Genomic DNA, 25,493 nt, shown 5'->3' with positions numbered 1-25,493 from the left:
GTTTAAGAGAATTTTCGTATATTATTAAAATGACGCTGGGGTTGCGTCGTTCTATTGCTTTTCCTTTACATGAAGTAGGTTGCTGAAAATACGCATAAAAGAAAACGTTATCCGCTGTCCTGTTTTACAGGGTAGAGAAAGACAGGATAATAGTAAATATTTCAGTATTCCTTCCCTCACACACCTTCCTCTCTCACGTTTATAGGCTTTGTTTGATAATTCAACTTGCTTTCTCCGGGACGCTGAAGATCACAATGATTGACAGTGAAACTGAGCAGTAGCCTTTCGAGCTGGCTGTAAGGAACGACTCAAGACGGCATTATGTAGCCAATTGGATGAAGCATCTCGTATAGTTGGAGCTATTCCTGAACATATACTTCCGCGTGCGTGTGTATCCATGTGTAAGGGTTCAATGGCTGTAGCTCAGTAAGGGCGGAGAGGTATGGCGCTGCTGTGATACGGCTCTATATATCCACCGGCAGAACTACCTTCCATTTAAAGACAACCTCCTCCGTTGCTCAGTTCTCACTTAGTGATGTCGCTCATTTTTGTGGCGAACCTGTAAAGAGAGAGGCAGAAGCCGGCTCTTTTTTAATTATTTGATTCCTTCTTTTATTTCTTCAGTTATTTTTCATTTTATTTACGTAAATCATTAGCTGAAAGGGATTCCATTTGTGTACTTTGTTTCATTTGAATAAATATTTCATTTCATCAGTCTTGTTTATTTATTTTGTGTTCGCAAGTTTAAGCAGAGGCGGAATTCATCCTGTAAATTCGTGCTTAGTGCTTTATTGTTTCGCATCTTTTTAAAGAAATACTATTTGGCTAATACTAAGGACATCCGTAACTTTCATTTATAGAAACGGTAAGACATTTTAAGTTTTTTTAAATATAAAACATATTTTGTGATACTGACAGTTTAGTGGACTAGGGCAGCTATTGATAGCCTATTGGTTGCAGTATTATTGCTGATATTTTCCCCTGACACAAGGCTGATAGCCTACCGTTATTAAATGGATTGTTTTCCAGCAGTGACAATTATATTTTGTGTTCGTGTTGATTTTGTATTTTGTTGTATTCTTCTAAATCATACGAATGTGGGGCTGACAGTAGTTGACAATGCTGTTTCTTTGTTTTACCCGTTGTGCGGCCACTATTTCTTCTAAAAAACCTGTACATCTTCAGTTTGTTCAATGACTACAGTCGCGTGTAAGACCGTTGCTAGCTGTCTAGCTCCGTGTGTGCGTGTCAGTATGCGAGCGTGCAGCTACATCACCAAGCACACGGCTACAAGAACGCAGTTAAAGATGATTCTGTTTCATTTACGCCAGATACGAATTAGTGGTGTTAAATAGATTAAATGGGTTTCTCATTCATAATGAGAATGTTGGTAATGGTTTCCATAGTATTTTTACGATTATTCTATGCAGCATATTACATGGTAGCCTATTGTAAAATGTCTTCTTGAAATGTAGCCTAACTTTCGGCAAAGCACTAGATTCAAAACTTAATGATATTTCCCATGCCCCAGAAATATGGGGAAAAGTATTTTGCTCGGCTAAATGGATAACTCATGTGGTGTAGTGTCAATTACGGCCAGTATTCATCGCTACCTGAAACGAGTTATCATATCTCAACACGTCCTCTCGTAGGCTATGGCAATTAGAATGCCGTCAAATGGGCTACACCTGCACCGTTGGCGATGGAAACTGTTCATACACACAGGCGGAAATCGAGTCTAGCCTATATGAATCGAAGCTCCCGTTCCTTCACTGGTAGGCTACTGAGATAGCCTACGGTTCACAATAGACTGCAGAATGTAAATGTAGGCTAAAGGAAATATGTAGACTACCCACTAAAATGTATCTTACACGTTTACTAAGCTATCATTTTTCAACGGGACACAACGACCTTATCTGAATTGAAATAGTTCCTCTTCTGCGTATTCATTTGGACGTTATAATAACCTATTACGCATCTGGCGACGTACATTTTCTGTATCATGGTGTTGTGTGCTAGTGCTTATTTGTGTGTCTTCATACAACAGAACAAGTAAAACTGATGATCTCTGCAAATCCCGGATCACGAAAACGGTTAATTTGAGATCATTGAAGAGCAAGCAGCATGCCAGTTCCCTTGATAGAATGGACTACACCTGGATTCAATTGGCACTCTCATATAGGCTACCATATTCCGATACCAAAGTTGAGGGTGCTGAAGAGCGTTGACGTTAGCAACATCCTCAGTTACTGTCTCATTCCGCCTTAGGTAGGCTAAGCTACTGTTTTCTTTTTTTATCTTCTTTAAATGAGATTAGAATGCTACTTCATTAGGCCACTGGGCTTTAACAGATAGTCTACTTGAAATGTTTGCAAAAAGATACTAAATCTCAGTGCACCTGAAACAAATTAAAATACTTATGCATTCTAGAATACATCGCCCACCCCAAATAGAAGGCAGCTCATTATTAGTTCATAGGGTACAACATATTTTCAATTAAGAGGTGCGGCGAGCGACCTCTGTGATTGGCTGATTAGGTTGCCAGTTTGCATTGCTAGATTTCCCGCCATCGCCCCTCACCCCCCTCAGCCATTCAGTATCCTGTTAGACCTGGACGACGACTGAAGGCGTTTGTTTTATGGGTCTACAGTTATTTAAAGACCGTTGTGAGCTGTATTTATCAACCAAGGTAAAGGAAATTATAATTTGTATGCTTCATCACTGGTTCGGTATTGATTAAATATGATGTAAAGCTAGCTAACTGTCCTGCGCATTGGGAATAAGTTTAGGGACTTCTCCAGTTGCCTGTGTAACTAGCTAGCCGTAGCTAATAATATTGGCTATTTAAGGAAAAACTCGTCTTTTGGCCTTATTAACCGCAAATGTCCTTAAAAGTATGTAAAAGGGAAACCCATAATATAATTTTTGTATTACTGGTAGCTAGCTAGCTTGGAATTTCTAAATTTTCCTTCTGAAATTCTGGCGTTTGCTAACATTAGCTAGCGGCAGATGGTCTCAATTCAGCTAGTCTAATTGGTTAAATTCACATTTGGTCGTCAGTTTGTTTGAAATATGGGGGCGGTCTTCTACAGAGAACATATTTGAAAAGTTACTAAGTAAAGAAGTAAAATAAACCTTTCATTGCTGACAACTTACTGCGAATATGCATCTGTTTAGCTTCACGCTCATTTGTGTTGAACTGGTCGTAGTCGTAGCGCCTGTTTAGGCAGCTGGATTTCGCCTGCTAAAATGGCTTTTACCACCTTAACTTGTTGGCTAACTTGGTAGCGCTTTTGGGGGCGCACAACCTTAAGTAGTTTATTTTTTCATCAGTGTGACCATAACCATTGGTCGTTGTGGTATGCTAGTAAAATACAAGTGTCCAATATATTCCCAAAGCTTGCGTTACTCCTACAAAAAGAGCTTACGTCGTCACGGTTGTAATATATGCAATAAAAACGCCGTTGTATATTTTGCAGTGCTACGCCCCGACGTGGTGTCCGAGATTATTGTAGAGACTTGCAGTTGCAGATCGATGTGAAGTCACCTACCCGGTTAGCTTGCTAAATTGTTAGTAACTTTAAACCAGCTAGTGGTAGCCTAGGATTTGCCAAAGGAGAATGACTGATCAGGTTCAAGAAGAGGAAGTGCACTCTGATAAATGTCCATTTAAATAGTTTCCGCCGCTTCAAATCAAAATTCCTTTGCCTGTTATGTGCTAGCTAGACAGCCCAATTTGGAGGGCTGACCTGGTTTAACGTCACCAAAACCGACTGCGGTTGGGCTTGCTTATATAGTCTAATAATGGTGAAATTTACATTTGGTACTTGCATTTTCGACTTGGCAGATTAACTTTTTATTATATAAATCGTTATGAGGTATGCACCAGTTGCCACCGGTAATCATCACAAAAAAACTAACCTGTTAGCGTTTGGGGAAAGGATCGGTGGTTTCTGGACGTTTAAAATGGCCGCTAAACAGGTGCACCTTCACAAACTAATGATGGTCTTAGACTGTCTTTAAATGGGGAAACGGTTTTCTAACGGAAATAGCTTGTGTGTGTTTTTTGGTCCCGCCCTGCTTTCCACATTATTTGGAACTGCAACAGGTGACTGAAATGTTTTAGGGGACTGCAATTGATTTCTTCCCGGTTTTGATTTAGTTTTGCCATAAGCAGAGCCTGTTAAGGGGTTAAGGGTTAGCCCCTTCAACCTATACTGCACTTTGAATGTTGAAATAAAATCTACCAGTGACACATTTTACATGCAAAGCTGCCTTCGGTTTGACAGTGAGTTCAGATAGCATATTTTGTTGTTGTGAGTACTTGACTGAGGCTCATAGTAATGAGGAATTAGAATAACTAACATTTGTAGTGGAATTCTTTGCTGAAATCATAGCAGTTCATCTTATTAGGATCTTAATACGGTACACTGAGGGTGGGTACGTGTGATGTTCATTAACATAATCTGAAACAGAATTTGATGCTGCAGTGTATAGATGGTGATACATTTTGACTGGAACTGGTCCTTGCGGTGGTGGATGTAATGTGTGAATTACAGCAGGACACCCTAATCGGCATGTTGAAAATGAGAAATTGTATTTTGTACTGCTACCCTGATATCTACAAGAAACAGGGATGTTCTAGACCCGAGCCTTTTGACAAGAATGGTTAGGTATTCCGGTAATGTCTTACCCAGCTCATTTTGGTTACAGTTGGTAGGCAGGCCTACAGTGTATCGTTCATGAATAGACGGGAGTTGTCATGGCAGTTTAGCAAGTGAGTGTTGTTCTTCAATGATATCAAATTAGCAAGCTTATTTGACAGGAAGATACTGACCTTGTCTCTACAGTCAAGTATTGAGAGTGGAACCGTAAATGGGACTAGCATGCGCAATAGTGCTTTGCCCTCTTGTTAAGAATATCTTATGTTTCTTCTGTAATGGTGTACAAGTTGTTAACTGCCTTGGCTGAATTGGTTTTGCTCCCCATCCCAGTTTTGTGTCGATTTAAAGGGAACTAGAAATCCTTGGGAGTTCTCAGTGGTTGGTTGAATCTGCATTCACGATCATGCGGAGTTCTAGCATATATCCCTGGCTTTTATTTAAAGAATAAAAATTTTATTTGCTCTAAGCCAGCAAAATGTACCACTTCCACCTGCTCAAAAAGATTTGTTTAATCTGGTATTCAAGTCAAACTTGAATTGGTCTACTTATCCCTCACATCAAATGTCATGCTTTTGTTAAGTCTTCAGCTTCACATACAAGTCACCTTGGCTACTCTTTGTTTGCTTATACAACCGTAGCTGTGGGCCTGGATGTACGTTTAAGCCTGTTAGTCAGCTTATTTCATGCTTTTATTGTGTCAGGATATGGGGGGATAAAGACATGTAGAATATTTCAACTTGACTTATTATTTGAACATTTTTTTGATTTAGGGGTGCAGTTTATTTCTGAATGTTTTACGGGGCTGACCCGGCTTTGTTAAAAAATGAACACACATTTTTCAAAGTCAAAGATCAAACACCGAATAAGAGTTTATATATTATTGTGTTTATATATGTAAAATCCAGACGCACGCATTCGAAATAAAGAACACTGACACAACATAACATGCAGAGGAGCTGCTGTACTGGCCTGTGTAAAGATTTGGGATTTGTTTGGGGGGTGCTAGGTCGGGTGGGGGAAAGCCTGCACCGACCCCCCCCCCCCCCCCCCCCCACATCTGCACCTGCTTCACCCGCTCCACCGCACCCACTTCACCCTTCCCCTGGATGCTGATGTTGTGAGTGCGCTGTGTGGTCAGCGCGTTGTGGTCCTGGACCAGCACTCACCGTGGGTCCCTCGCCCACAGACTGTGCTCGGGCCTCACATTGGAAACCTGTCTTATGCTTCTCTGGAAAATAACTCTGCCAAGGCCCGTCTCGCCCACTCCTGCTCTCATAAGTGGGGAAATTGGGTTTCAAGTAGGAAAAGGTGTGTGTGTGTGTGTGTGTGTGTGTGTGTGTGGGGGGTAAATTTGACCTCTACTACCCAGTGATGCAGGACATTAGTCTTGAATGTGGTAATAAGGTCTTTCATCACTACACTGAATGTCCAAAACGGCCCCTGCAGTAACTGGTGAACTGGTACTTTCTTGTTTCTAAGCAGTAATTGCAAAATGGTTGCCCCCTGCTGTTTGTTTTGCCTCGTGAAGCTGTCTTCTCGAGGGATTTTCTTTAAAAAAGAAGGATCTTTTTGTTATTGGTTGATTTTTATTCATGTTGCAGAATGATTTAGTGCCAAATCCTGGAGTTTCTAAATACTCAACAAAGTAAAATAAGGACAGTCCTAAACCAGGGCTGCACAGCCCTATTCCTGGAGAACTACCATCCTGTAGGTTTTCATTTTAGACCCTAATTTGACACTTGATTCTACTAATAGGCAGCTCAAAAAGACCTCTAGCTGCTGACTGAGGTGTGCTTTGTAGGGCTGGAGCAAGAACCTACAGGATGGTATATCTCCAAGAACAGGGTTGGGCTGCTCTGGTCTAAACACTCCCAAATAGCATTACTACTTCTGCATACATTAGTGCAAAATGACAAAGATGAACTATTTCTTTAGATGTGCGTACAAAAACCTAAAGTATATTTGGCTTTTGAAATGAATGTGCACAGCCTAGTGATGAAGCTGAATGTTGCAGATGTGAAACCATGTGAATATAATGCATGCGTTTCATTTGGAATTTCTCAAAAGTTTGCCTGAAATAAAGGTCTGTTTGTCGGCCATTGCTTGTAGGTGTTTGCACACACATTTAGTACACGTGATACGATACTTCTGAATGATTAACTTGGATTCCTAGTATTAGCTGGTATTAAGCTAGAATTATGTGCATTTTAGTCGAAAAAGGTCACTTAGTTTTTGTTTTTTTTCATTTTTCATTTTTAATTTCACCTTCAGTTTATATCCTTATCCACTTGGCTGCTCTCCCACACCTAGCATGCATTTAAATTGGAGAACCTTGTTCAAAGCAAAAATAAGCACAGGTCTATACCATTGCTGTTAATGCTAAATGGTAGGTGTTCAACATGTAGCCACTGGTTGCCCAGTGCATTGATTCTTAATGTGAAGAGACCGTCCTACGATTAACCCTCTGTTTCATTCCCGGGTTGGGCGAACTATCAAGCATTAAGTACATTTTTGTGAAATGCCCCACTTAATTGCATTAGCACAGAGGACGTCACAGCCAGAACACACTCCATGCATGTTGGCCGCTGCTTCCTGCCTCGTGTGGTGAATGTGCACTCCCCCCCCCCCCCCCACAATTAGCTTGTTTCCTGTCAGAAAATTGAATGGCCATGTATAAATTAGATTCCATTAAATTAACAAAAGATGACCAATTTCATTGAAAACAAATAGTTTGCAGTGCTTGCTTCCATTTATGGTTGTGCGATCTCAGAAAAGGGTACTGAATTCAGTGAGCTAAATTCCCCCCCTCCCCTTTTCCTCCCTGTGAGGTAATCCCTTCCTCAATCCAGTTTTTGGATCTGAATTCGGCCAACTGCTGCAATTGGCACATTTAAAACGGGCAATTTTAAGATGCAGGCGAGTCAGCAGTAGGCAAATATAGACGATGAACCATTTCCTAATGCGTCAGTGAGCCTAGCTGTGCCGTTGCATTCTCCGGAATCTTTAATTGGGTTATTGTACTTGGCAAGCCCTTTCTACAACTGCCAGTAGTTGTGTGCTCTTGTGAATGCTGTGCCACTTGCACCAGTACGTGGGAACGTGTGCGCTAATGACCATTTACCATGGGAGGGCTGGCGCCAGTCAGGAGAATCTCTTGACAGCTTTTAACGTGTAGTTATTTGGTGATTAGCCAGGGGGCGCTCATGTTGCGGTAACTTGAGAAACCCTGGCTGAATTAACCCGTCCCTCCCTACCGTACTGCGATGTGACGAAGCTGTTCCTGTTGCGTTGGTAGCCCACTGCTTTGTCGTATATAGGGCTCGGTCTGTGAATGCTTAACTGACTATTGGTTGAGTGACTTTGTGGGGGCTGTGTGGGCTTTGTGCAAACAGAGCGGAAAACAGTACAGGGTCCCGCAATATAAAACGCAGAAATGGAATCGGACATTTTCTTAATGGACTTTTATAGCATCAAAACCGAATCGATCCTAAACAGAATTCATGGCCAGATCCAGGTTATTGTATATATTTCCCCCTCTGCGTGTATGTTAGATTATAATGCCGCGGAGGGTTCTGGGCCCTGGGAGACGGGCGCGGGGGTTTTAGTGTTGTGCCGCAGCAATATGCCGGCGGCGGACGGTGGCGGCTGGTTTGGGCGGTGAGGCTCCGCGGTCGCGCTGCTTCCCCGCGGCTCGCAGCGAGAGCTCCGCGGATGATCTCCCCTGGCAGGCCCGCGGACCCCGCCGTTCCCGCCGCGCTCGGCCATCTGTCTGAGCGAGAGGCTCGGCGGTGCAGAGTGACGGGGCGGTGGCACTGTTCCCCCCCCCCCTCTCAGAAACGTGTGTGTGTGCGCCCCCCGCGGGCACTGCTTCTGCGGGCCCGGACCTGCCTGCACAGCCCTGGCACATGCATGTTAATGCTCTTCACACCCCCCCCCCCCACCACACACACACACACACACACCCCTGCGGCTGCTTAAACCGCCCAAATTTAGAAACGCCTCACGTCAGCTGTGACTGTGACTTTTCACTTGGACTCAGTGTTATTGTCAAAACGGTCGTTTCGGGCTTAAAAGTGAAATCTGGCCACTGATTTGGGTGAGACGCCAGTGTCTGTCGAGAAGGTAAGATCCCGCACAGCGTGAAGTGCAAGAACGCATTTAAAAAAAAAAAAAAAAAAACGTAATACGTTTTCATTTCCCAACATCCGTGTTGCGCTCCGTCTGAAACTTACATTTTCCGTCTGCTGGAAGTTCACAAGTGTTGCTGTTCAAGTGAAAATAAAGTGATTCTCAAACCTATAGTACAATAAATGGAATCAAATGTTGGCATCACCGTGGGGGTGATATTTTTGATTCTGGCTGATGGCTAGCTCGCTAATGCAAGGTTACAGTAAAGGCACATACCCTGAACCACTTTTATTAAGTAAGCCGGTTGCGTAGACGGTTAATGCATTAGCAGTGTGCATTCATTTGATTTTCAGATTCTGTGGCTCCCAAGGTTGAATATTAAAAAACCAGTCAAAGCGGTTCTCTCAAAGCGCCGTGAAACCCACCGGTCTGTGTGTGTTCCGCTGGCTGCCAAGAGCTGTGTTCCCTCGCACTTCCACGTAGCAAAATTGTTATCAGTGAATTATTTTATGCAGGCTTCTGCCTCATGAATATTGATGACGGTGCCAGCTCAGTTCATTTTCTTTCTTTTTTTTTTTTTTAATTAACAAGCATTTGAATGCCGATCTGAGTAATTGATTAAGGATCCCGTGATTGTGTATTCCAACAGTCTCCTTCGTTTTTCATCTCGCCGACGTGCGAGCTTTGGAAATGACCTTAAGTGTGCGCAGGCAAATCTAATCTTTTTCATTTAGCATTTCTGCATATTCATTTTTTTTTGCATACATTGATGCGGTGCTGCGATAGGATTGGATCGAGCACATTTCAGTGCACATTTTCTTTGAAGTGTGTGTGTGTGTGTGTGTGTGTGTGTTAAAATAAGCTGCTGAAGAAATAAAAGGTGCCGATGCTGGTAAAGTAACATTTAGCCTTGCTGGTGAAATGGAGACCTATCGGTTTTCAGACCCTGAATGTCACTGTCGGCTCGAGCGCATCGTCAGCGCGTACATCCAGAGTCCGCCCCCTGACCGCCTGTGTTGAGAGAGATGGTAATGGCTCCAGAGATGTTCAGGCTCTGTGAAATAACGTCTTTCCCTGATTTAATCTGGAGGAGCGGGGAACGGTCCCGTCCCTGCCGCTGGGTGGGGTTTGGGGCTGGTCGGCGTGGGAAGGCTGTTGCGTTGCGCTGTGTGATCCCTGCCCCCCCCCCCCGGGTGGCGTGCTTCACCGCACAGTCCCCCACAGGGATGCTGGGCCGTAGTCACAGGCTGAGAAGGCCTGTTTGGACACTTCTCCCATCACCCCCCCCCCCAGTCTCTCCTCCCCCCTCCCCCCACCCGCCCGCTTAATCAGGCTGTTCCAACACGGGCCCACGTCCACACACATCATTAATATCGTTTCGCTCGCCGCTCCCGGGTGGCAGTGGCAACATGGGAAGGCAGATTTCGCGTTCCGTGTCACGATCGCTCGCTGCTGCTGCTGCTTTCTTTTTAAAGGGCGAGTTTCATTTCGCCAGAGGGCAGCTTTTTAAAAATCCTTTCCAGAGTATTCTCCCCCCCCCCCCCCCCCACCCCCCAATTGGCTTCTTTCTGCATTTGGTAAGCATGCAGTGCACTTCTCTCAAATCAAAGTTATGGTGCAACATTTTTTAATGTTAAAGGCTGATCCAAACGGTGATTACGATGACTACCTGAGGGACAGTGGTTGACATCGCCCCCTTCTGGACACAGTCAGGTTTTGGCAACTGACGTGCCATCCCAGCCGTGCATGTGACCCGGTCCCTTCGGCTCATTAAAGGTGGAGCCCGGTGTCTGTGTTCGTGTTTATATTTGGTTGTGCAAGCATTCAGGGTGCACTTGCCTACACTGCTCTGCACAGACCTACAAGTTGCAGCTAAACTGTACAACTGTAAATTGTCAATCACCTTGTGCATCACCAACCTTTATTTTGATTAGACAGTTAGACAGCGCAGCTTTTTCTTGCGTGTCACCATGCATTAAATGGCTTGGTAATAGATTTTTTTAAAACAAATTTATATCACTTTTTCCCCTAGTTTGAAATACCTGATCAAATTAGTACAAAGTTGTCCATGTATTGGGGACATTCGGAAGTGTGTGGAAGCCATGGTCTCTGCCACTAGGTGCTCATCTTCACTCCGCTGTTCATTTTTGTTATTTTTGGGAGTGCACTGTGTGCTGCTCATGCAGGCAGACTGCAGACAAACTGTCGCTGTGGACCAGGAAACGCTCTTCTACAATTTTGTGGAGTCTCCCTCTCTTTTGGCAATGTTGAGACGCAGTATGGACAGAGCAGCCATGCTCTCCCTGTATGCGCCTCTGTCATTTTGGTTTTGTGTCTTCAAGTGGTTCGAGTTTTTGGCTCCACCCATTACGGCATTTGGGAAATCTCTCCCTCCTTTTACTGGGAGGTGTCATTTTAGGGGAACACCAGCCTGGTTCGGTGCTGCCACTGTAAGGATTTGATAGCAGACAAAACACACTGCCGTTTCTCTATGTCCGTTACCTGAAAGAGCTCTGCTTTCAAATGCTGAAAAACAATGAATAAAAATACTGTAGTAATGGTCCTTAAGACACCCACACAAAAGTTCATTCAGCCACAGGATCTGGGACACTAAAGCCAGACAGTCACATCGGTGTAGCATGGGAGCGAGCTCTTTGGCAGGACAAACCCTTGACGGCTACTGAAATGCCTTATTCTGTGAGGAGGAGGGGGGGGAATAAAAAGTCCAGTTTTTAAAAGGTCAGTTGTGTAATTGGGCTGATGCTCTTGGAGAAAGTTTCGGGCCTGCTCTTATGAGTTTTAAATGCGACTTGTGAATTGTGGCTTGTTTGATCGACCCGTCCTACTTTAATAAAGCGGGGGGGAAAGGGGAAGGGGGGGAGGCCTCCTCCTCCTAGCTGTCACGGGCTGCATCGTTTGTGCAAACCGCCGTGCATCGTTCACGGCTGTGGTCCCTCGCGTCTGTCGTGTGGGACCAGGGGGAACGGGCTGAGGAGCTGAGATTCGGATGGCTGGACGGGACAGAGGGGCAGAAGTAGGATTTTAAACAGTGGTGTTCAGCGGTGCAGAAAGGCCAGCGCGGGACAGTTGTCGAGTCGAATCTGCGTTTCGGCGGCGCGGACGTGCACAGCGTGGAAAGGCGGGGGTGACCGTAGTGCCCGTGCCGGCTGAGGATGTGACCGCACTGGCCAGTCAGCGTGGATATGGCGCACGTTTCCCCTTTTCTGTCAGTGCGTAGTGGGGGCACTGTCCTCCCTTTGTCATAAACAGTAAGCATTTGTTCCATCTTGGCTGTGCTTTTAAAATGCTGAAAAGGGAAATTTTCCTTAGAAGTTTTGTTCATATTGTTGTGTACTTCCAGACCTGTCTGAATAATCTGAAATGCATCTTTAACAGCGAAGCCCTTTTTTGAAGGATCGGGCAGTGGCCTGTGTGACTTGTGAGTGTGTGTAAACATGGCCCTTTTCCTGTGCAAAGTGCATCACACGCGTACCTCCACGTACCGATAATAAAAACCCAGACAGTGTCCAAAATGTGCAGGGCCCTATCGACGGCTGTCACTTGTGTGCGCATCTCTTTGAATGGAGTTATGATGTGGATGACGTGTCACTGTTGGGTTACCTACCTAGAAATGGTTACTTGGTCTGGTCTGAACTGATTTTAGGCAGATTTTTAGCAGCTCAATGCAGTTACAAGAGCGTACGGTTTTATGAGTTCTTATTGGGAGTCTTATTGTGGAGAGCAACGCGTGCGGATGTCAGACCGTGTGGCAGATTTTTATTGGTTGTCGCGCTGACCGTGCGTAACCGCGTGCTCGCGCGCTGATGTGGCGGTAATGGCGGCCGCCTGTCGGGTGCTCCGTGCAGGTGAAGGTGACCTCGTAGGAATAAACGGGCTTTCCCACACCGCTGGGGACGGCTTTAAATTTACTCCAGGGGTTGATTAGCACCAGGGAATGCCCTGTGGAAGTGAGAACAGCGACAGGAAGGATATAACGACTCTGGGGGCTCAGATAGGAGCTGTTTCCACCGGCTCACTCTGTGCCTTATCGAAGCCTGTGTTCTGTAGTTGTTCCACTGACCTCTGTCCGTTGCTTTGGATAGAAGCGTCTGCCAAATAAATGTGATATAATGTACCATGACAAAAACCAACGGAATCTTGAATATGTTCAGAAGAAAAGAAGTGTAGAGATTGCTCTGCCAAGAGAAGCGGTAAAATTCACGTTGTGTGTTCTGGGAAACGTCGTCAGCACAGAAAGGGAAGAGGGGAGGGACTCTGGGGTTCGTGTTGTAGGCTGTTCCAGACGGGATGGGAACGCGGCGGATCTCCTCGCGTTCGCGGCGGCGGCGGCGCGTTCGTCCTCGAGGGCGTCGGCTTGGCGGGTCGCTCGGCTCCCTGCGCGGCGAGGGCGCCGAGCGCGTTTTACTTTCGCTTTTTCCGGGGGGGGGGGGGGGGAACGTGGCCCTCGCGTCTGAGCGACCCTCACCTCACTTGACACGGGCTTTGTGAAGACGAGGAATGAACGAACGAACGCTCGAATGAGCGAGCGAGCGAACGAACGAACCGTGCGGTTCACGGCCCTTCTGAAGAGGTATCAGAGCCGTGTTCCTGAAAGATTCATAATGCCAGAGCGAGCTACAGAAAGCCTTCAGAGGCTGTCGGCAGAGCGGGCTTGTGATGTCACTCTAATGACAATGGAGTGGGCCGTGGGCGTGTTGGCTTTTATTTTGTTTTTTTTTCTGCGGGGGACTTTATTGTAACAAATGCGCTGTATTGTAAATGTGAATGTTTCGTAGTGCTTTTTTATGTTTGCGTTGCGGGTTGTATTTGTTGTCTCTACCTCCCCTTACAACATTTTTTTCCCTTTTGAAAGGAGCAATCTAATGACCTTTTATATGGTCTTGTTTGTGCTGTACTTTTATACATTTATATCTATCTTTGTGCTGTACATTTGCTGTCCTGGATGCATTGTGCCTGATTATTGTGAGTCAGCCTTGCAGCTGATGACGACACGTTTTCCTTACCGTGGATCAGTGAAGCATTCGGTTCCAAATTTGGCTGACTGTTTGAAATTTTGTGGAAATTTACCGGTGAGTATTTTGGTCCCAGCCTGCAATGTCACTGAATGAAAGTGCTGCTAAAGCATTTTTTTGTGATCCGCACTAGAGCAGTGGTAACCAGCCCTGTTCCTGGAGATCTAACATCCTGTAGGTTTTTTTTTTCTCCTACCCTAACAAAGCACACCTCATTCAGCAGCTAGAGCAGGGCTGCCCAACCCTGTTTCTGCAGATCAACCGTTCTGTAGGCTTTCACTCTTAACGCCAACAAAGCACACCTCATTCAACAGCCAGAGATCCTGTTGAGCTGCTAATTAGCAGAGTCAGATGTGCCAAATTAGGGTTGAAATGAGAACCTACAGGAGGGTGGATCTCCAGGAGCAGGGATGGTTGTCACTGCACTGGAGGGAACTCCTCACCGCGTGATGTGGCAGCTTGCTCCCCAACCCCAGATCTCTAGTGGGGTGTCGCCGAGCCTGGCTGAAAACCTTTAGGCCGAAAGCCCTCCATCTTGACTCAAGACCAGAATGGCGGCATGCTGGCGCATGCTCGCGTGCGGTCCTGAGTCGAGATGGAGGGCTTTCGGTCCTAAAGGTTCTCAGCCAGCTCTGGAAACCGGTCACATTGTGCTGGAAGACTCTGTCTCTGCACAGAGCTGCGGGTAAGAGCGTGAGACTCAAAGCGAGCTTTCTTAGGCTGTGATTCAGCTTCAAACCGCTCTCTTTACGTACAGAATGCCTGCTTTAAGATGGCATTCTGATTAGATTTGATTTTACCTCTTCAGCGGTCGGTGTGTGTGTAAGGAGAGTTCTGTAATGAAATGCTGTGTCACTCCGGGTGCATTTAATTATATGTAAACATTTGGCGCGTTCATCAATTGATTCACCACCTGTGGCATTTCTTTCATCACTACGTTTCTGTAGTAGACGGGCTCAGATTTTAAAGCCAGAGAGGACCTAACAAACATGGCTTTAATTCACCTAAAGCTTTTGTAATTAAATGGGTTACTCTTGGCATAAAACCCATTTTGCTCAAGGTTATTTAGCAAAGTGTTTTGAAAAAACTAATTATACTCCTATCATCTTTATCTGGAGCAAATTATGTTGATGTTAAGTCTGTTGTAAAATTTCTCAATTCAAGTGACTTTTTGAATGTACTGTCATACTTGCACTGACATTGACTAAGCGGATTGTTGGGATCGCTGTAACAAGCCGGGCCGTTTAAAAAGAAAAAGGCCTCGTTTTTCAAACGTACCATCGTGTGAGCAAACCCCGTGTTTGTGTGACAGAGGGATGAAAATGCCTGCGTTGCCCTCAGGTCCCTGCAGGGGGCGCTGCTGAGCGATCGCCTCAGACGTTCCACAGCTGCAGAGGTCATTTATTGTGGCGCTTTTCTGTGCTGTAGAGTAGGGCTGTGTGCCCTTCAGAACGTGGCCTTTAGGAAACTGAGCCGTAATGGAGCCTGAGGTCTTGCTGTGGAGACGTGCTCCGTGCTGTGCGGGCAGCCCTTGAGCTGGAAATCTGTCCGTTCAGAAAAGTTTTTCGAGAAGCAGGTTTTGAAGAACAGCATGAAGCATGAAAGAACAGAATAAAATAAGATTTGTCATGTTTTCCTACCGATTTGCCGACTTAATGCTACAAGAATAGTTTTAAGGGAAACCTTTGTTTTAAGAATGCTGTCTGAAGAGGGAAATACGAGTAGCTTGTGTTGTCTGTATTTTTTTTGGGGGGAGGGGGGGGGGGCAGACATAATTTGGAAATGGACTTTTAACTTTGCTTCCCAACTGTATCGGATTCCAAATGAAGATGGACATTTTCAGTGCTGATTACTAAAGCTGGTTTGTCCGAACTCAGCCAAAGACTGATGCTCTGTAAAAGCATTCCAGGCACTCAGTGCCGTTTCTAATGTATTAAAATGCCTGAGCAGTTGGCATTCTGGTTTTCAGTGTGTTTTAAATACTGTGGGATGTGTTATGTGCTCCTTGTATGTACAAAGCTTGATGGCTTAAAAAAAAGCAGCTTTGCAATTTCTGAAAATTTAAATTATCTCCATGGTTACCGCAGACGGTGCGGTCCCCTTCAGTCTTGTGGTGTGTGTGGCTTATGAATGTGAGCAAATTAGGGCCCTGGCTGCAAGTGTCCCATGCCTACCGAGAGGAGGGTGCCGTTTGGCGTTAAATTAGTGTAGAAAGTCATTAAGAATGTAAGCCATAATCGGCTGCGGACTTGAGTTGATTATGCTTTTAAAACACTTTGTCAGTAGATTCTTTCAAAAGTGGTCTCTGATCATTTCCAAAAGAAACATCTTGCTAATCTAAATTTTTAATCTTGTGAACTTCAGATTTTGTTCTGAATATTGGTGCTTTTTTAAAATTAATAAATTTCTTGTGTGTTGCCAGAAATCTGCCAAAAGACCTACCTCTGGAAACACTGGCGTGGTTTTACAGCTGTGATTTTGGAATCCAGCGTGTGGAGGGGGAGCGGTTTGTAGCGTCAGGCAGTGAGTCGAGGTCGTGGGTTTTTAGGGCAGCGCCGATGGAAAATTCATGAGGCGCTCCATTCCGGTTTCCTCAGGACAGAGGCGGAGATCTTCCCGGAGCGCGTTGTGGGATTGAGTCCGGAGCGCTGGTGCACTTCAAAGCCTTTTACACGGGAGTGTGCTTAGCCGGTCGAAACGGGGCGTCGCTACGTAGCGCGTTAGGCAGTGTAAATATCATCTTTAATCATGTTTTAATTATGGTTTATTAATTTTTTAACTTTTTTTTTTTTTTTTTTAAAGAAAGGCTTGGCATTTGCTCCAGGCAAGAAGCTGTACAGAGCTGGGAGCAACAGAAGGAGCTGGCTGCAGGCATGAAAATAATTTAGCAGGCTCCAGAGTTAGCAGCTTGCCAAGTGTTTTCCAACTGTTTATCTAATAAAATATTAGCGCCTTGAAGCAGTGTTGGAAATAGGGCAGTGCCCGGTGTTTTCATTTTCTCTTAAGAAAGGTGAGATTTTGAGTTGGAGTAAGAGCTGTGTCCTATTTTAAAAGCAAATCTGATATTTGGGAAATTATTTTCTGCTATGTGCGTCTAGTTCTGGCATTGTCTAGAATTACTGTGCAATTTGCATTTGATACTTTGGCAGTTGAAACTGCCATCGTCCATAATTGCCTCGTTACAAGGGTGACCTGAAGATCACTTACCCCTGGTTTATTGTATGGTGAATTTGTTGGACCACCCATAAAATAAGTGAGGAATTTAATGGTGAAGGGCTCTCTTCAAAGCCGCCTCATCAGTATAGATGAGTTTTTCCCCATCAGACCCTTGGGCAGCCTTGGTCTGGAAACTCATAAAATGCATTTTTTTGTGCCTACAGTCATCTTTTGAACGTTCTGAGGAGTCGCCCCAGCATTATGGGCAGCGAGACCTTATTCCTGTCAGTGATGTCACGGGACACTAGCTTTTGATGTGCAGAAATGTCTTTGCACAGAAGTATTTTGATTAGGACTAGCTTGGCATAGACCAGGGGTGGATGAGGGTTCTGTCCTTTTCTGTATTTCTGTTGTACAAATGGTCAGATCTATGAGTTAACTAGCATCGGTGTTATAGAGGCAATTGGCTAATTGCGCCTGTGGCATAGACTTTGATGACATCTGTGCATGTGTCAGGAGACTAGAAGCATGGTGTCTGTCCTGTGGAATCGGGGCTCTACGCTAACATTTTTCCCAAGGAGAACATGTGCTCCTAAGTTACAAAATGTAGGAGTACCCTAATGCACCCCCAATTCATAGATGTGTCCCTAAATTATTTCGATTTTCAGGAGCAAATGCTCCTAAAATGGGAGCACTGTAGAGCTCTGGGAATAACCTAGATGTGCTCGTGGCAGGTGTCCCTTAATACAAGTGTAAGCATCGTAGGTGTCAAGGTGGTCACATGAGTTTTCCATCCTTAGGAGAAAGCGTGGCCATGATTGATGACGGAAAACCACTTGTCATGCTGACAGATGGGCTAGATGACCTTTTTTTATACACAGGAATTGAAATGAATCGTGCAGGGAATCTGTTGTATGGCGCTGTGTGCATTTTGCATTAGTGCTGTGTTGGCAAGAATTTGTAAATATTATATGTGTGTACCGTGATGCAAGTGTCACGTATATTGCGATACTGTGAATTTTGTTAATTTCAGAAAAATGTCAAACACACCTGAATATGCATAAAATCAGAATAAAAAGAAACTTCATTTTTGAGTTTTGATGGATCATACTATGACTTTTTTTTTTTTCCACATGTGTGCAGTGCTGTTCACATTGCATGTTTGTGGCTGACCACCTCATTAGCCTTTCCCTAAATGTCAGAGAGAACCAGCATGATTACAGCTGTCGCAGGCTGTGGACTACTGCCATGTTCTCATAGGCTGAGGTGGCAGTGATGTCACAGAGGAAACCTGTGCCTTTACAGCCGTCACAATCTGGACTGCTGCAGTGTGCTTATTGGCTGAGGTGGCAGTGTTACATAATGGTTAGGGAACTGGGTGTGCAACACAGGGGTTGCAGGTTTTATTCCAAGTGGGCTGCTGCTACTGTGCCCCATGAGTAAGGGAACTTAACCTGTGTTGCTTTGCTAAACATCCTGTTGTATAAATGGATTGCATGTAGAGCAAAAAAGAAAGTTGGTCTGGATCGAGTTATCTGCTAAGTGCATTGATGTGATGCAAATAAACTCTTAACCCTGTTGTGTAGCCTGCATATGCAGAGCTTGATAAGCAGTTATGTCCGATCGGATTATGTTCCCATTGGGTTTAAGGCTAAAAGCAGGAACTTGAGCATACCTTGAACTGACAGGCTGCTTCCACAGTGAAGCGGGCCTGTGAATCCCGTTGGGAGTTTTAAAACAGAGGGACAGAAAATCACGGGTTTTTAAAAACGTCACAGATGAAGCAGTGCCCCAGAAACGGGGGTGCGTTTGAGTTCCAGGCAGGGCCGGGAAATGGCTGGAGCAGGGAGAGAGGGGGTGTGGGAGTGGGCCAAATGCCCCATGCTGGGGCTTGGGTGGAACTCAAAATGAAGACTGCCCACACGGACTTTCTCATGCATTATGCAAAAATAAAATGGCCTGACTTGTGTTGGCACATGAACTGTGACCTGTCATTAGGCAAGCAATGCAATAAATTCGTTTTCTGAAGTATGATGTGGTGGAATTGGTTTCCTACTTTTTTTTCTCCCTCGCACATAATTCTGATTGTGTTCAGTAAATGACTTCTAGACACGATGCACACCCTCAGTCTCATGACAAAAACCTGAAAGAAACATGCACACACTGAAACGTGCTCTTGAATTAGCTTTAATTAGAAATGGCAGCAGGAAGTTGTAAATGCCTTCCTCATCAAAATTCTGCTGTAGGTGTACCTGCAGTAGTTTAGTATTGGGTAGTGCAGATTGCAGAATGTGTCTCAGAATGTGTCAGAATGTGACATGGCCTTCAAAAATTGGCAGCAAGGCATTCTTGTTAAAATGAAAGCTCACTTTGTGCAATTAGACTGAAATATAAATACCTCTAAGAGCGCACAGGGTAGATTCAGTGTCTCATTACTGTGTGATTGTCTCGCGTGACCCTGGACCTGTGATACTAATTTCTTGCGGCCTGCACAGCCGCAGTGCACATAGGTGTTATGAAAGCGGTTTCATTTAGATTTTTTTCTAAAAAATATGAGGAAAAGCAGCTTATGGAGGATGGAGGCAATTTGGTGTGCAGAAATTAAGGAGCAAATGACCTGGTGAGCTGACTGTGCGGCCACAGTGGCAGCATCGCGTTGAGTTTGCTGTGCTGTACACGGGAAGGCATTAATGGACTCCACTGCTAGCAGGAACAGAAACAGTCTGAATGTTTCCAACGGCCCTAACACTCTGAGCACGTTCTGAGCACACTGTAACCCCTGGTGAGGGAAGGAGGGGACTCGCCCTGTGTGTGGCAGCGAGAAAAGCCGTAAATATTAAAGCTAAAGGTTTTACCTGCTGCATCAGGTGCATTGATTTGTATGATACATCTGGACACATTTCCGTACCCAATGCTGCTGTCAAATAAAATGCAGTCTTGAATTTAAAAGTAATTTGTGTGCAGGTTTGGGCTTTTTGTGATGTGAAAAATCAAAAGCACTGGTACCCATATCTCTAGAACCTGCTGAGATTGAAATGATGTAATGCTTTGCAGCGTTTGTTGTGCCCTGTGAAACAAACAGCCCAGCCCCACCGCCAGACACATTCTGGCAGCTGCCCGCCAGCTCACTATAGAATAATAACGGAAGAGCTTCGGAATCCCAGCCCTGCTTTAGCTCATCCTGCCGTGTGGCAAAGCTTTTTTTATATATATTTTTTTTTTTTTTTAGGTGCCTCTGCTCAGATCTTCAGGCCGTTTGTACGATTTATAGATTATTCCACCACACATTTCAAATGGTTCAACTGCCAATCACCACAACTGTTAGTACCACATCCCCCCCACACACACACACACACACACACACACACACACACCTTGTATAAAGTCTTTTATACGCCCCCTGAGTTTGGCCCATGCACTGTTATAGGCTCTACTGATATCTGGGCTGAAGGCCATTCGTGCCCCCCCCCCCCCCAGTTGGGAGTGGGGAGGGGGGGGTACTCCAATGTTCCTGTGAATCCCACAGAAGCTGCTATTGTTGCCTCTCAGCTGGGTGAAGTGGGCTCAGACACACAGGAGAGGGCTGCACCAATACCCATAAGGCCCGGGCTGTGTTAGCGATGTCGCTCAGACTGCCATAGGCCTCACTCCCCTCCTGATGTACTCCTGTACAGCATCCACGGGGGGCCCAGCTAACATTTAGCAATGCAAGCAATGGATTGGGCCTTTTTTTCCCCCTCCCAAGGTCAAATGAAATCTTGTTCAACACTTCGCTTCCAGTCAATTGAAAGTTGGGGCTTGCCTTTATGAATTATAAACGACTAGGATTTTGTTCAGATTGCTAGAAACCTGTTAGGGGTTTTTTAAAATTTCTTTTTTATTTGTATTTTTTTGTATGATGTGTCTGCAGAGGACTTGGAAGCTACTGGGCATGTGCAGCATGGGAGTGAGCTGATAGGTGCTGAGCTGCTGTGCAGAAAGCTTGTTTCTCCACCAGGGGGCAGAGCTGTTCTCCAGCCCCATGGGCCTTGGTGACTAAGCCAATCACTTAAGCCTGAATTTGATCCAATGCCTCTCGTTTTTCAGCATGTAGGCCCGCCTACCCTTTATTTCATGCCGTCCTCAGTTCAGTCAGCATGAGGGGGTTCCCCTCTCCCAGGGATTTTCATCCGTCTGATCCAGGGACCCCATCATAAGTTAAGAGGGTTATATTTAAAAAAAAAAAAAAAAAGATTATAGTCATTGCGTATCAGATCTGGCCAGGGACCCCCTGCAAGTACCTTCCAGGACCCCCCTAGTTCCTTGCCCCTCCCTGTTGAAAACCCTTTCCTATTCCTGGGGCACTGCAGGTTTCTCCTGGTTTGGGTTCCCACCTTATAATTGATAAGCAGTTCAGATCCTAGAAACCAGGAAGAGGTGCAGTCAGCTGTTTAAATTGCTCAGTGTGCTGAGTTTTAGCTGGACCCTGCACAGACTGGTTCTACAGGACCCGGGGCTGCTGACCGCTAGTGTGCAGAGTCTCACACTGCCCCCAGTGTTCCTCTTCACAGATCAGCAGGGGGTTTGACTAATTGGGGAGGGGAGGGGAGGGAGGGGGTACCCTTTTCAGTGGGACCGTTGAGATTGGTCTGCTTGAACTGTATACTGGCAGGCAAGGGCTCTCAAACGCAGTTTAGAAAGCGCTGTTTTAAACGCTGGTCCAGGGCAGACGTGTTTGATCAGGTGGCAGGGATGGGTGAGCCTGGCGTTTCAGCTTGATCTCTGCTGGGTTTCCCCTCTCGATGCTTCCAGCTTTAGAGGATTGCGATGGCAGTCCTCTGCCATGATGGGGACTAGCCGGGTGTACCACCCCTCTTCAGTACCGAGAGTTTGACGCTTTACCGCTCTATTGCTGGTCTTCTGAAAAGCTGACTCTCACTTTCGTTTTATTCGTGTCTTGAATTTCGCGGCTGGAATAAAAATGAAGAAAAAGCGCTCTATTAAATAATTCATTTCTTCTTGGATTTGGAGGTGATGTTTGTAATTCATGCAAGACACCCAGTTTTAACGTGAGTAAGTCAGGCCTTGCCTAGGGTGTTTGCTGCAATTAAATCCCATCTTGAGCCAAGTAAACGTAAGCAGGGTTTGTTTTGGTGAAGGTGTTACTCGGCTTTAGAATCCTCCTTATTTTGATACGTGTCTGTATTCTAGCCTGTCATTTAAAGGCCTGGCTGCTTTTTCTTGCCTGTGCCTCTCCGGGACCAGAATTGAGGACTGCTGCACTAAACAGACACTCTTGATGGGTTTTTTTTGTGTGAGTGTTGGAGGTGCTGTGGCTCGCACCTCATCAGTAGAGGTATACTTGTGCACCTGACTTTTCTCTAAAAAAAAAAAAAAAAGTCAGGTGCACAAGTATGCACAGCAGGTTGTAGAATCCTTTATACTTGGTATAAAGGATTCTCCTTACTCTTGGTATCTAATTAGTTTTCCTCTTTCGTGTACCATGGCTAATGCTCTTGCTGTTTTGACACGAGCGCATGGCGTAGCTTGTGGCTGCTGCCCCTGTAGGTGAGAGGTCTGTCTGAACGCTGGCCTCATTTGAGCTCCTCATAAAGGGTGTGAACCGCGGCTTTCGTGGCTCGACTCGTACGCCGGAGCTGAAGACGTTCCGCAGAAACGACCTTGAAGAATTTAACCCGCACAGCTCTTCCTTTCCAATTCTCACGTTCTCGCCGTCAGTTCTGCAGCCTGAACACGTTCCCATGGCAATTAAGCCCCTACACATCCTGCTTTTTGCCCGAGCGTGATTGGCGCCTCTTGCACAAAAGCCCCAATCAAAGCGAGGCTGTTGAGTGTGTCATGCTGTTCCTTCAGATATCGCCGTCTCCAGACCTGGTGGGCTGCGGAGGCTTTTAACGCTTGTCATTGATTGGCTGAAGGGTGATCCTCACACCTGGTTTCCATGGCCTAAATTAGCCGCTAGTTGAAAGGAAACCGCAGGAGCCCGCTGAGTGCTCGCTGCGGGTCCCAGCGTATTGCGCAGCCTGGTGCAACTGCTCCCCCTGTAGGTCAGAGGTCCGCGTGAACGCTGACCTGTCATTTCGTTTCCTTCGGGGGAAAGTGTGAAAACTGCAATTCTCATGGTTCCGTATGAGTCAGACTGGGGGTGAGTCAGGAGCTGGGAATCCCTGTGACATCATAATGGGTAAGCCCTGCAGCGGGACAGGGATTCCGTGGGCGCTTGTGTCACGTGATCCAGTCATTCCGGGCCTGGGAGGTGTGGGAAACGGGGGAGAATTTGGGGTAATGGAGTATCGTAAGGGCTGCGGGCACTGGACAAATGTACAATGGGGACGGTACAAAAAATGTTTTTTAAAAACCCATTGTGCTCTACTGCTTGGAAAATATTTTGTGTCAACTGTTCAAGTCAGTGATTGACAACTCACGGTAGCGCCACCCATTAAGGGCTTGGCAGACAGCTCACTGTAGCTCCACCCATCACGTGCTCAGTGGACGTGGAGTCCCATCGCTGCTCTGGAACCACGGCGGCGCTCGGCAGGCCGTGCAGCAGAACGCGTTTGGTCACCTGAAAGAGCGCCGCGGGGCCCTTTGATGTTGGGCGCAGACGCGTCGCTGGCGGAACGGGGGGCGGGCACAGCTGGTTGGACAGATGGGCCCTGCAGCGCTCGCTGCCGTCTACGCATCACATAAAGGGCCTGAGATGTGTTCAGGAGAAGAGGAACTTCATTCTGCCTCCGTCTTCCAAATATAAAGGGGTCTAGCTGCAATTCTTATGCAAGACAAAAGCCAGATAGCTTTCCTGTGGTCAGTTCTCTGTTTGACAGATCGCACCACGTTTCTGAAGTCCATAACCATCTTCGCTAAATATGTATTGCTTTTGTTCGTCTCAATGAGTTGCTTCTCTTCCCTTTATGTAGTAAAATTTATATTAATGTAGCTTCTGTAAAATTATAAGAAATGGTGGATTTAATTTGTGATACTGTGGTCTTAATCCCCTGCTGAGAGCGTTTTCACACTTGCCATTCAAATTCCCTCTCTTGCCCTCTGACATATTGCTTTGGTGTGAAACCAGGTGTGAACATTTTGCTGGCTTCTGTTTCGGTCTGGTCTCAGTGCTGCATGTTTTCTTACTGAAATAAGTGACATATTTTCACAATTGGACTACAGTTCCCAGCATGCATATGCCCCAACTCTGTCTCGCTTCCAGTGAGTTCTTATCTATGAAATGGACAGACTTTGGTAGCCAAGTCATTCTTTGGGCATTGTTTTGTATGTGGGACGTATTAAGATTTAACTTTATTCTACGACCCTGTGAAACCAAAGGTAAATGCAGGGAGCCAAGTTGGTCGAATTGGCAAGCAGTTACGTGGAATCAGTTTATTATTAAATGCTGTACCAGTTGCTCATTCTGGCACCTGTACTGGAACAGTAGCGTAGCGTTACCGGATCAAACAATGGGAGCTTTCACCTGGGTCTTCACACCTACAGCACTCGGAGTGCGGGCTGCAGTACCTCCTCCTGTGAATGCGTTTGAGTCCCGTCTGTGCAGGAGCGGGGCTGGAGCCTGAATGGCGCAGATTTGCTCAGCTGTCACATTCGGTCCCGTAGTGTCCTAGTGAGCGCGCTCCGGGTGGCCGCCCTCATCCTGGCGGTAAGTAAGGGCTGAGTCATACCGCTGCTGAAATACTGAAATATAGGCACCCTTCGCCTCTGATTGGGTCTGCAGTGGGAAAGGTGTCTGCTCAACGAAACCACAGCATGGGGGGGAAAATCCACTAATGAGAAATGTACCGACGGAACGGGAACTTGGGTGAAATAAATCAATGTGGGGTTTTTTTTTTCGGCACAGGAAGTTTTCAGAGAAAACCACACTGAGCGTCTCAAACAGTGGTAGCCACTCTAACAGTGTCCGATGAGCCACTTGTTTTAATGCATTGATTGACTTTGACTTTGCCATTTATTCATTAGTGTTGGAATCTGGTGAAGTTGCACTGGGGTGGGATGAGATTTGCACGAGTAAACCAATTTCCGGTTTGAAGTTTTGTAGTTTAAGGTTTTCAAAATGACTTGTATTGATGCGTGAGTAATTATGCTTACACTCTTGGGAGGGGGGGGGTTATAATCGATTTCTGAATCTCATGAGAATGTTGTCTTCGCAAATCTCTAATAGTCCCCTTGTAACATTTTGTCCATAGTTGCATTCATGTACCACAGTTTGAGTTGCAGTGCTAAGCACTACCGCACATTTTTTCCACTTTCCATCATGGTAGAACCTCTGGGTGGCCTAAGATTGCAAAACTTTGTGGAAAATAAATGCACTAATGAAGTTAGCCATCTCTTGATCGTGGTTCCAATCCCAAACACACACACACACACACACACACACACACACACATGCTTGATGTCCACGGAATAAAATTTATGATTCCTGCACTTTATCATGTAAGCTGCACCTGCATATGCATCTGTTGGCCTGCAAAGGATAAATGTGCACTGCAAGAGAGAGGCTTGA

The 25,493-nt window shown here is 45.6% G+C and overlaps 1 protein-coding gene across 6 annotated transcripts in view; it reads left to right on the top strand.

The window, feature by feature from the left end:
- The first annotated feature begins 447 nt into the window (after positions 1-447).
- Positions 448-25,493, top strand: part of LOC118232480 (ELAV-like protein 2) — a 50,250-nt gene continuing 25,204 nt past the window's right edge. Inside the window, exon 1 of one of the 6 annotated variants that reach the window (XM_035427515.1) lies at positions 448-865. The gene's annotated coding sequence lies outside the window, so the exon portion shown is untranslated. Of the gene's footprint in view, positions 866-2,249; positions 2,269-2,560; positions 2,690-25,493 lie in introns of those variants that run through there. The other 5 variants (XM_035427516.1, XM_035427517.1, XM_035427511.1 and 2 more) reach the window with 5 other exon arrangements.

This window comes from Anguilla anguilla, chromosome 7 (genome assembly GCF_013347855.1).
Source record: "Anguilla anguilla isolate fAngAng1 chromosome 7, fAngAng1.pri, whole genome shotgun sequence".
NCBI lineage: Eukaryota > Metazoa > Chordata > Actinopteri > Anguilliformes > Anguillidae > Anguilla > Anguilla anguilla.
Note: the sequence above shows the minus strand (reverse complement) of the source record. Positions and strands in the feature narration are given on the sequence as shown.